The 12,377-nt window shown below is 40.4% G+C and overlaps 1 long non-coding RNA gene across 3 annotated transcripts in view; it reads right to left on the reverse strand.

The window, feature by feature from the left end:
* LOC311431457 overlaps window positions 1-11,675 on the reverse strand; it is a 44,143-nt gene extending 32,468 nt beyond the window's left edge. Inside the window, exons 1-2 of one of the 3 annotated variants that reach the window (XR_014689465.1) lie at window positions 10,042-11,675; window positions 9,618-9,808 (exon numbers count right to left, since the gene is read on the reverse strand). This is a non-coding gene — a long non-coding RNA (uncharacterized lncRNA). The remainder of the gene's footprint in view (window positions 1-9,617; window positions 9,809-10,041) is intronic. The other 2 variants (XR_014689464.1, XR_014689466.1) reach the window with 2 other exon arrangements.
* Between the last annotated feature and the right edge of the window lie 702 nt (window positions 11,676-12,377).

The following is a 12,377-nucleotide window of genomic DNA, read 5'->3' on the forward strand; positions in this document are numbered from 1 at the left end:
GATCCCCTTACAGGTGAGCTCCTGAAGCACCATTTTGGACTACTAAAATAGATGCACATCAGCCTTGGTTGGTCTGAATATACTGGGTATACTGAATATACTGCCACTAGGGGGAAAGAAAAAATAACAAAAAAAAAAAAAATCAGAAGCCTGGGTAAATGCAGAAATATCCACTAGAAACATGATATGGGTGTCTGGGAGCAGTAATTTCTTTACTGTCTGGAAATGGAGAAATACTGCTCCATAATTCTTATCCCCAACACCTGAACTGACATAAGATTTGTAAGGTAACATGGTGAACCAGACAGTGCAACTGATCCCACATTAAAATTGCAGGTATCAGCTGTACTGGGGCCTTATCTAGGTGCTATACTGCTGCACACAAAGCCATACCTGTGAAATCCCTGGCACAGGAGTGGCATTGAGGTGCTCGAAGTGGGGACAGCTTCAGTGGTACTGCTGCTGAAGGTGTAGGCTGCCCTTGGCAACACTTCTGTACACCACAGCAGCTTTGCCCTGACCTGAAGCAATGCAAATGGATCAGAAAATGCAACAGCATTTGAAAATCCAGGAAAAAAGAGCCAGCCAGGAATTCGTTAGAAAATGCCTCTTAGTGCATCATGCCAATTCGTTGACACGAAACTTTTCAGGGAGTTCTACCACGTTGCTGAAGCTTTCAGCTCAGAAATTGTCAACTTTCTTTGAGCAATGAGAATTACAGGCAGGTACATATCCATTAGCTGTAAATTGATTTAAGTTAAGCAGGTTCTGCTTGCCTTGTTGCAAGGATCAATCTTATTATTACCTTAACTTATCTGTTCCGTTTCATCCTAGTTGTGGCCACTGTAGAAAAGTCATTAACTTTTGTGTTGGTGATTTTAAGTCTTTGATGCCATTTTGTGTCTGCAGAAAGAAATCCATCTACTCTTTTTGATCCTGAGCTTACCTTTGTTTCTCACATTTCCTGTCTTTGTAAATCTGCTTATTAACACTTTCACTGTATTGCCCTATATTCAACACTGTCTCAGTCACACTTCTGCTGAAAGTCTTATTCACACTTTTGTCTTCTCCAGGCTTGATTATTGTAATTTTCCATCTCCATAGCTTTTGCCAGGAGTTTGCTTTCTCATTTTGTGTTGTACAGGACAAGAAGCATAAGATGATTAAGAAGTTACACTTGCACTGTGTAAGCTTGCACCAAGGGCTGTATTGTCAGCTCCTTGAGGCACAACAATGGACAATGCTGGAGTTATGACAAACAGTAGTCTCACTTCTACTTTGAGCTACTCCCTGGAGACAACATTTGCCTATTTTTTACTGCCCAGCTTGAACACAGGGCCCTTACTCGTCACTGCATCCTTTTTGTGTTGATCATTACACCAATGGCTGTCAATAAGACCATGGTACAGATGAAAGCAAAGTATTTTGATAGCTGAAGTTTCTGTCTCAGAGACAGATTATAGTTCCAAATCTCCCTAAAATGACTGGGGAAACCAGACACTTGATATCCATTTAGCACCCTGTGCAACACATTGCCTATGGGGACAAAGGTTTGCCTACAGTCGTACACATGGTGATGCTCCATGTTATAACGGCATGTCCTGACTGGAGCAAAAAACAATTCCCAAGTGTATCTGTCAGCAAAATGGCAAGGAATATGTCTGTACACTCTCACAGCAAATTGTAACACACTTGTCAATCAAATCAAATCAATGGTGATGTCCACATCTATACTAATGTTCATAGGGTCCTCAAACAGTTACAGCTACACAAACAGGACCATCCTAAATCTGTTTTAATTTTTTGTCAGCTAGATCCAATCCAACAGTTTAACAGTTTCCATGCAGTAGATAAGAATTTAGACTTGGTTGCAGCAGAACTGCAGAGGGCATGGTCCAAATACAGGTCTGAAGGAAACGTATTTGTGAGGTCTTTTCACACAGATGTAGCCAGACAGGCCTAGGCTTGTCTACACACAATCCTGCAGAGTGCCAAAGATAATATGAGGCTATTTATCCAGCTGACTAGTATTTTCTACAGATTCTTTATTGCTCTTAAGGCTATCATATCATACACACTGACACATACACACTGCTCAGCATCTCAGTGTTACCCCTAAATTGACACCAGGAACATGTGTTTGACTAAGAAGTCTTTTGGCCTTGTTATGAAGCCACCAAGAGACTGAACGGCCACAACTGCTGCTGCTGGTTTCCACCAGTCATTAATCCTCTTCACAATTAAAACAAACAAAAACCCCGCTGTGTTTCCAGTGCAAATGTAATTGGCTTTCCTTCTCATCCACTGAGTCTTTGTGTTTTGATTGTTAGGTTGAAGACTTCTGTACCTACACACTACACCAAAGCAGCTCCTCATTTTTCTCTTTAATAAAATATTGATTCTAAAGTGTTTGACTGCAGGGTGCTCTCTCCAGCCTCCTTTGTATTCTCCCCATGTAGGCAGCAGAATAATGTGTAGTATTCTAGTGTGGGGTATACTCGCACTGTATTTGGAGGCCAAGTTGCTTCTTACCAACTTCCAGCAAGCTAAACCAGCCCTTCATTAAGGCACATCTTTAAATACAGTAGCTAAAATTCTTACATTGATTCTAGACAGAATAACTTACACTGAATACAACACTTTGTCATATGGAAACGTAAATAGCGTGTTATGAAATACTGGACTTGGACGCATGAAATAGTGAGCCTAATTTAGGGTGCAGACTTAAAGCTCCAGCTATATATGTCCATACCCTCACTGCATGGTAAATTCAAAGCAGGTTTCCTAAGGACACTGGGGTTCACAGTATGCCTGTAAAACTGCCCTATGACTGGTTCCACTGTGGCCATGACACAACAGACAACACCTGATCTGGCATAAAACCTGTCAGAATGAAGTTACCTTCAACACTTTTTTTTTTTTTTTTTTTTTTTTTTTTTTTTTTTTTTAAGTACATTGAACCTTGCGGAGTGAGCACAACACATGGATCTCACACAAGGAGTCCTGTAACTGGATTTACTGTTCGTTAAAATTAAAGTGAAGTAAGGACAGGCTCATTAGTAGGCTTTCATTAACACAGTTGGGAAAGGAGGGAAGGGAAACCCAGTTCACACTTGCCAGAGAAACCATGTCAAAAGCCTGTTTAGACATAACACGGACCAAGATAAATCAGCTCTACCAACAGAAGACCACAAGGAGTTGGATTACAATTTTTAGTGCCCTTGGGGACTCCAAAGGTTTTCCTGTGGGTCTTTAGTCTCCTAAATTTGGCAGAGTACTGACATGACACTCCATTTTCACTAAATGAATCATGTGGCAATATTTGAAGAGTAATTTTGTTTTCCCTTACATGCTTCACATGAAACAAGAGCATCATCAAAAACATCATCTCCAGTATAACCATTATGTTCACCTTCTCTGTCTCCAACCCCACACCCCCATCTTGAGGGCCAGATAATGCTTAAAGTCAACAAGGACAAGATTTGGGGTTTTTGGTAGGTGTTATTCAAGTATCTTGGTTGCAGACTAATCAAGTTTAGTGCTCCATTATTATCCCTAACTCATCCCCCTGTCAATGCACAGAAACCTCTGGTCTAAGCTTAGCTATGCTTTTGGTGTCTCCAGCCACCAATCTCACTCAAGAAATTAAGGCTTGCATGTATTTGTCCCACTCCAGTTAGCAACCTGTTTGCTTTGCAGCAAAGCCACCAGCTAACCCACTGGAATGCTAACAGCCCTCTAATGCCTTCCCATGACTTTCCCAATGTGTCAGCACCAGGCATGTTTTATGGCAGCTTCTTAGCAAAGACTCCCAGTGCAGGCCATGTTCCTCAGGGCCAAGAAGCACGAGATGAGCCCCAGAGGACCAAGCAGGACCCTTGCAATAACAGGAAGCAGTGAATTGTTTGCCTGTTTTTCTTTTTACAGTGTGACTGCTCATAGATAAGCAACATCAAGCCCAATGCTCAGATTAAGATCACAGCTGGCCACAACAGGCTTCACTGCGAAGCCATGCTTGGGTCAACCTGTGCTGAAACAAAAATACAGCCTATATGAAGAGCTGTTGTTAAAAGTAAGAGTAGTGAAGAGTCACTGCTGTTAAGATGTTTTAGCCTTCATCATGATTTTAATATCAATAGAGAGATGAGTTTCCTTATTGGCTACTTTTCTGATCACCAGCATTTGTTAGAAAAAAAATCTGTTCAACAAAAAAGCACTGTCTTAAATATAAGAAGGAATTCTGTTGGAAGTGTGCTATTTTATTAACTCTTGTCTTAGAAAATACCCAAGGTTACATGTATAATATCCTTCCAATGACAATATGCATACAGTGCAGATTTCACTTTTCTGCTATGATTTTTCAGCAATGATTTTTCTCCATTTGAAAGTCTTTCAAGGAAATTTCATTATTTCTTATTTTATTTTGTACACGGCAAGCAACAAAACTAGTCTGATGGAGGATGAGAGTGATGTCAAAGGCTACACAAAGGTATAATATTGTTACACCATAATTTCACCTTTTAATAGAGTGTTTGTGTACTGCTGAAAACAATCCACATGTGCCCTCAGTAATTCAGAACCATTTTGTAATGTCTAGTTCAAGATATTACAAAGTGAAAATGAAGTTAAATGCTTTTGATAGCAGATGGACTGTAGTTTAGCTAAAAACAACATTAAAAAAAAAAAAAAAAAAAAAAAAGAAATAGGAATTATCTACACTAGACTACCCTGAAACCAAGAGAGCTCCAGAGAACACAGTGGAGGTGTGAGACAGTGCATAGCATACAGATTCATTCTACTCTCCCCCCCCAGTACTGGTAATGCTAGGTCAAATCCTCTCTTTCACCAGGATGTTTTTCCTGCCACCCTATTTTTGTTAATGATTAATGAATTTTAAAGCAGCTTCACACAATCAGCAACATGTTTATAACCCCTGATCTGTAACAGAGTATTTTAGCATTCATAGAAAAAAAGAATCTGAATATTTCAAAAGTCTTTTCCCTCACTTGCCCAGAATCCTGAGTTCAGAATGTCTCTTGGCAATGTTTAAGGCAAGATTGAGGTTTTGGACACCACTGCTCTGTGGCAAAGAATGCTTATGGAGAAAAAGGAATCACACAATGAATAAGTAAACAGTATAGTAAAGTACTTATATAACTTAATTTCAAGCATCTGATCAGGGTTCTTCGTATATTCAGTGGAGAGATGAATGCTCCTCCAGCAATGGTGATTTAGATGTCAGGGGAAATGACTCCGTCCATTGTTTATTCACTACTGAGGCTAAGCTCTCTAGTATTTTGTCTAAGCTCAGGTGAGCTGAAGAAAATAAAGTAATATGAAGAAAATAAAGTAATATGCAGACTGAAGAGATATAGGCTCAATTCCTGTTTCTGTAACAAGTCCCCAGTGTGATTTGAATTTGAATGTAGACTTTGCTTCAGTTCTACCTGTTCACTAAAGGAAAATGCTGCTTTTCCTTTCTACACCTTGACGAGTGTTGCAAAAGAATAAGCCACAGCTATTACTGTGATAAGGTTTGTATTGGTACCTAGAAAAAACTGCTCCAAGGAGTGCAGGAGAAGCATAAATGTGTCATCCCTTGCAAAAATTGGATATATTTGCTGATCAGTTTGTAATTACTCTGCCTCTTGTGTTTACTCATCTGTTTCAGGATGGATGCCTTTCTGTGGAAGTTGGCCTTTTTCATTGGATACGAGAGACTTAGTACTGAGGGCTCAAGAGAAATGATGCCTTCAGGCTGTTACGGGAGATGGAATTGTACTAAAGCACATACACGCTTATCAAATCTCTCTATAGGATTGTAGGATGTCTTGTGTAATATAACTGTGCTACATGTAATGGATATGCACAGGTGACAAAGAGGTAAACCCAGACCAGAAGAGGTTTCTGTCCAAATGAAATATTCTGCCCTTTTGCACAAATAGAGAACCAAAGTACAAGGATGCTAAGTGACTTGCCCAAATGTGCACAAGAAACCTCTGGGAGACCAAGAAAGTGAACCCAGATCTTCTAAGTTAGTCCTCTTTGAGTGTTGTAACCACAACCCTCTCCTTCCTCCCCATCTTTTTGCTCAGTCTAGTTTCTCTTTTGATTCTTTGCAAATTTAGTCCTCCTCTCTCTTTTACAAGAAATCATTTTTTTTTTTTTTAAAGTAACTGATGTGTAAAGATATCTTCTCCACTGACTGTATTCCTGCTCTCAACAAACCATATCTACATCATTACTTACTTCTTAATTACTTTCTATACTAGAGAAGATGTACCTTATAAGTCTTTGCTCTGCACTTCCCAGCTCTGCCTGCTCTGTTATCAGGTTATAAATTAATGTGATATTCTGAATTTTCCTGGAACAGCTTTCCTTCTCAGAAGAATCTGTGAAACCCATATGTTAGTGCACAGGGAATGGCAATTCCCCACAAAAAGAGCAATTCCTTAGAGGCCAGCTACCCAGTGGAAGACAGGCACATCTTGTTTAACATTTTTAATGCGATGGGGGGTGCATACTCAACTGAAACATTAAGAACACTAGATTCTTTCTTCAGTGTCTAGGGACCTGACTGTAACTCTTAGTCACACTGGTGAACACTGAGTCACTCAAGGATGCTCTTCTACTCAAACTACGTATTACTCACATAGGTGCTCCCCAACATGAGTAAGGACTGGAAATTTGTATCTTAAGTGTTAATGACTAGGAATTAATCTAAGCATGGTCTTACTGTATCTCGGATCTGTTCAGAAAAAGCTCATGTCTGAACACAAACAAGCAATTCTTACGTCAAAGTGCTCGTTCTTTTTAACTTCACTTTATTTCAGAGTCCATGGGGGTTAAGTGAAGCACTGAACTCATATACAGTTATAATTAAAATCCTCTTGGGTTATTCCTCAAGAACTGTTGTCATAGGTGAACCATATGACAGCAGCTAAAGAAACCAAATTTCTTGGCTTGTTTGGGACTTTTTTTTTTTTTTTTTTTTTCCCATTTTCTTTGCTTGGAGTAAGTTCCTCTCTCTGAACTTCTTTGCAGAAGTCCAATAAATAAAAAATATATTTTACAATGCAAAGAAAATGGAAATTAAACATGAACAGCCTGTAGATGTGGGTGAGCTTGAAGGAATATTTTCAAGTTAAAAAACAAAAAAGAAGAGCTCATTTCAGCAGTGGAGCTACCACATGACTCAGTTCAAAGAGCCACGTCAATGGCTTATGATAGGTCCATATACTACAAACTTTCACACCCATGCCTGTGAATGCATGTGTACTCGACTGCTTAAACTCAAGTGCATGGTCAGCCAGTGTGAGCTGGAACAAGAGAAAATATGATTATGAGACCATTACAACAGGTAGCCTATCAGCAGCTTTGGTTTTGGTTGACATTCTCCCTAGGGGAAGAGGAAGATGGGATAATCCAGTAAAGAAAGATTCCACTGCAAGAAACCAGCTACATACAAGATCATTTGCATTTAAAGCTTGGCTTTTGTTCAATGTCAGAGGGATTAGCAGTCCCCATACATCCTCACGTGTCTGCTTCATTCCTCCTCCTTCCACTTCTCTCTCCTAAAAATATTCTTAGTAACTGACACTATTTGGCTTCTCTGTTAGCAGAGTCAATAGACAAGCTGACAATTAGATTGAATAGAATTACTTTCTGTTTACACTAGATAAACTAGCCAGTGCTAACAACAGGTGTCCACGGTGCCTGTAGATGGGAAAAAGCTCGTGCTAGCGCAAAAACCCCAAGAAGCTCTGCTAAGCCCTTTTGTTTCAAACATGCAGCATAGGCAGAAGCTGGCGTGGCCAAATTGGCATTAGCCAAATGTGACCAACCTCAGTAACATGGTGAGACTGTTCACCTGTGCTGGGCACCTTGATGTTTCAGGTTTACTGCACGAATAAGTAAGAATACTCTTATCAGCTCACACCTAAATCCACTGAGCCCAGTGTCCCCCTTCCAACAGTGGCCAACAGTGCTTACCTAACGCAGTGTACAAGCATCACAAGACAGCCATCCTTTGTCCAACCTGCAGTGCAGCGACTCTCTGAGCCAGAGGGGATGTCTTTGAATTTTAGTAAAGTGCCATTTACAGGTAGAGGTAAGGCACTACATGTTTTTGAATGCAAATTAAATGATTTGGGGATGCAAGTAGAGAAAATGAGAAGTTATTGTGCTAAAAAAAATCTAGCATTATCATATATAATTCCTCTCAGACAGCACCTAGATGCTAGTTTAGATGTGCTGTTTTGTAGAAATGCAGATGGATAGGCTCACCTGAAAGAGAGCACTTACGGGATGGGCAAAGCAAATGGGGTAGAAAAAGAGAGATCTTATCTGTCCACCTGCTTATTTAAAGGCAACTAATGAATTTCAGTCTCCTGAACTGTCCACCTAGGCATTTGTAACACACTGACATCAATAGCACCTGACTGCAATTCAAGGGAGTTCAAATGCTACAGTGCAGGTGTTATAGGCCTGGCATTTTCCTTGCTCAACACAGCTCGTCCCCTCTCCACCTTAGATCCTAGTACTGCTGGGAGCAGCTTAACTCTCACAAGGGTCAGGTTGGTCCCCTGCAAGTCTACAGGGCTGGGAACTGAACAGGGCTTGGCTCTCCAAACTTGTGCTGCTCATTCTGGGTTAACGCTTGGAGTAAGTAGCATGATTCTTTCCTCCCTAGCACTTTGGTGACACTTGTGTAGCTTATCATGCCAATAAAGCCTTGTTTTAACTGAGCTGAAATCACACTAACAAGATGCGAAGGAAAAAGTTAATATTAACTGTAGCAAAGAGACTTCAGAAGGAGAGAGAAAGAGGGAGAAATTTGCTTTTCAAAATTGTACATTACACCTAATTGCATGAAATTTTAACTGCTACCTCTGGCAGGGGTACAGCTGTGTTCCTAATGATGAGCATTCTGTGGGTAAAAATGAGCACGGGATAAGAGAAAATGGGATCTACAGAACATGAGCATGAAAACGTAGAACAGAAAGAATAACTCAGTGCCTTGACGTAGCATTGACAAAACCAGCTGTGGACCAGCCTTACTTGACTTGCGATTCCAGCTATTAGATAGCTTAAATTTGCAACCTGCTCCTCCATGAAGACATGCCAGGGCTTGTAGCTTTACTAATTAAATATATTCGGTGAAGGTTTCTGATATGATAATCAACGTCAGAACGGCAGCTTTAGCATTTAAGCCATCTTAATGAGGTGTTAGAACCTGACCCTTTGAGGTGAATGGGGAAAGTTTGTACGCAGGGCTATTGTCCCAGCCTGTCTGGCTCTCCTCGCGAAACAACACCGCCTTTTCCCAGTGATTACCTTAACGGCCAGGTGGATAACAAGTTGAATTCCTAGGTTGTTTTTTTTTTTTTTTTTTTTTTTTTTTTGGTTTACACCCTCTTCATTTTCAAATGCTAGGAAACGTAAAGACAATGAGAAAAAAAAATAGTTGGACATCGGCGGTACAGGGCGAGGGAAAAAGTCTCCTCAAATCATCAATTTATGCACCTCCGATTTTGCTTGTAGGTTACGTGAAGATTCAGTTTATTTAGAAACTGGGGGAGTAAACGGATAGTGTGTTTTTAATAGCTCCTCATTACCGTTGCTTTTGTGCGGAACAAAACGCTTTCTTCTCCAAACGATGGCCTATCAGGCGCTCAGGTGTGATTAATCAGCTCGTATTTGCACAGGGCTTTGAAGACAGAAGAGGCTGTAGTGATGCTACGGGTTATTATTGCCGATGTAAAACTCCACGAATTCCATTTCCTCACTAAGCCAGGCCTGCAAACAACTGTCACCAAACAAACAATCGAAGGCATAAGTACATCACTTCATTCCCCTCAAAGAAATATTAACTTCAAAGCCAAGTTAGGACCATTTAAATGCAAGTAACTCTAAAAAGGCCAGGAGGCTGAGCAGGAAACGATGGTACAGTCACACGCCAAGGGACTGCAGCATACAAGCAGCAGCCAAGAAACTATGCATACGTTGTTTTTCCACCAGAAGCACTGAAAAGAGACTTACCTGCTTGTGCAGCTCCATAGCAGTAAGCACAAGGAGAGTTTCAGAGGAATGAAGGCTCTCTCATTTTTCCAGTAGATCATGCCAGCCAACTCCAAAGGGCAAATACCCACCCCTGTTTCAGATAAAGCTTTTCTCACTGTTCTCCAGGTGTTCGCCTGCACCACTTTCATTGTAGCCAAAGGCCAACATCTCCACCTGAAGAATTTTAACCATTTAGCAAATCTAGGCACCCACCTGAAGTCTACAGAAGAAATGAATAACTTCATTTGCAATCTAAGCAGAACCAGTATTTCACTTTCTTATAGTTGTGTATTTGGCTTAATTGTCCTATTAGTGTACTTAGTGTACAAATTGCCACCAATCGAAACACAAAAGGCAACTTTGGATATGGCTTGCCCTCACAGAGAAAGAACTGCTTTGATGTTAGACATACATTTTGTTTAGCATTAGTCAAAAATATTTATTGGTACCCTTTGCCCAGCGAACAATTAGGTGTCAGGATGTACAAAATATTAAATCTCCCAGACTAATAGTTCTTTTTACAACTACTTTTTTATATATAATGAATTATCTGAGTTAAAGAAAGCAGTTGAGTACCAAAAAAGGACTTATGTGCTACCCTTTGGAAGGAAGAAAAGGAGTTCATACTGATTTTTTCAGATCACTGAAGGCCTCCGTAAGAGATTTCTGCTTGTTTTGTGCAAGCAAAAGAACAGCTGACTCACAGGTTTACCTGTGTACTTTACAAATTGCTCCTGAAGGAAGCTCTACTGAACTCTTTGGTCCTTATCTTGTGTATTACGAAACCAGATCTCCTTACCCAAACTTGGTCTGACTGAAGTCATCAAGACTATTTAACCCTTTATCAGACACAGATCACTCTGTGATTTATTTTCAACATGAGGAGCCTGTTTCTCTGGCATCTGACCCTAATTCCAGATTTCTCTCTACAGTCTCAGGTTCTGATGAAAATAATCATAACCGTAACTGTGCGATTATTTGAGTGGGTTTAGTACAAATACAACTGTTTTATGCTTGACTTACAGGACAGGTTGGGAGAGATTAGGTTCACTTTCTTTTTGTAAATCAGATATATTTGATATGAAAAGGGGAAAGAAATGGAAGAAAGAAGAGTAACTGATGTAATACAGATAGTGCTTTACAACTGCTAACGACAATTAGATACTTCTTTAAATGAGGTGAGAAGGCATTTCAAAAGCATTTTCCTCCTAATTTTCCTTCCTGCTAAGGAATGGTTATTTGCCCTGCTGCAGCCACATCCCTGCCAAAGAAACAGAGGCTCCGATGCAAGAATGTCTGTCAGTGAACAATTCAAATCTGTCTTGCCTAAGAACGTCCGTCCAGTGAGATCTAATAAGACATCCAGGTCTGAGTATCATCTCAAGGAACCTGTACAATGTTTGTTGCAGAAGAAGGGTTCCCCAGAGAAAGTGTGCCAGGAGTGTGGTTCATTCCAGGATGTGTTGCATTCCAACCTTGAGGTTTGACAGGCCCTTGTGAGGACAACATCCACCTCTTTGCACCTCTACTTCCTGTATCCTCCTGTTATGTGGTTTTACAGAGCTCTAAGACAAAGAAAAACCTATCACAAAGACAACTTTACAGCAATCTAAATAGCCCAGACAATCCTAGAAGACTCCAGAAGCAGAGACTTGAAAACAAAAAAGAAAAAGAAGAATAAGAATAAGAATGAAAGACCTTTCCTTCAACTTTACAGATCAATTTCTTTTATTTTGCTAAATTGGAGGAGAGTGGAAGAAAGATAAAGGATGCTTTGCACGTTTGTTTCAATGTGACAAAATATCCTCTCATTTTTCTCCCAGTTATTGTGGTTGCTGTAGTGGTTAGCTCATTACACTGACACCAGAAACAATATTTTTCATCTACTGATTTATAGCTTCCATCTTTTCTTATTTACAGCCCATTGCTTCAAAAAGGTCTAGCTGAGGATGTAGCTGTGGTTCTTCACATCACATGTCTAGCTGGGAAAGTGTGAGACACCAGGTGTGCTCAGCTAACAGGCCCAACACCTAAAATGGCTTTCCTGCTCTACCTGCTCCCATGGACACCTATGGGTTGAGGATATTCAGTCAAGAGGAATGTGCTTTTCTGATGAAAACCTGTATTTTAACACTTTTATGGAAGCCAGTGCAGATGCTGTCGGAAGAGGCAGCAGCAGTGAGTAACTTTCAGGCTGACAAAAAGCCCAAAACCGAGGTGCCAACCACCCAGCTACCACTGAAGGGAGCTGCCGAGGGTTGATGATGAGGTGAAGAGGGGGAACGTGGGAGTTTGTTCAGTTTTGACAAAGGTGG

This window comes from Aythya ferina (assembly GCF_964211825.1).
Source record: "Aythya ferina genome assembly, chromosome: 2".
Classification (NCBI taxonomy): Eukaryota; Metazoa; Chordata; class Aves; order Anseriformes; family Anatidae; genus Aythya; species Aythya ferina.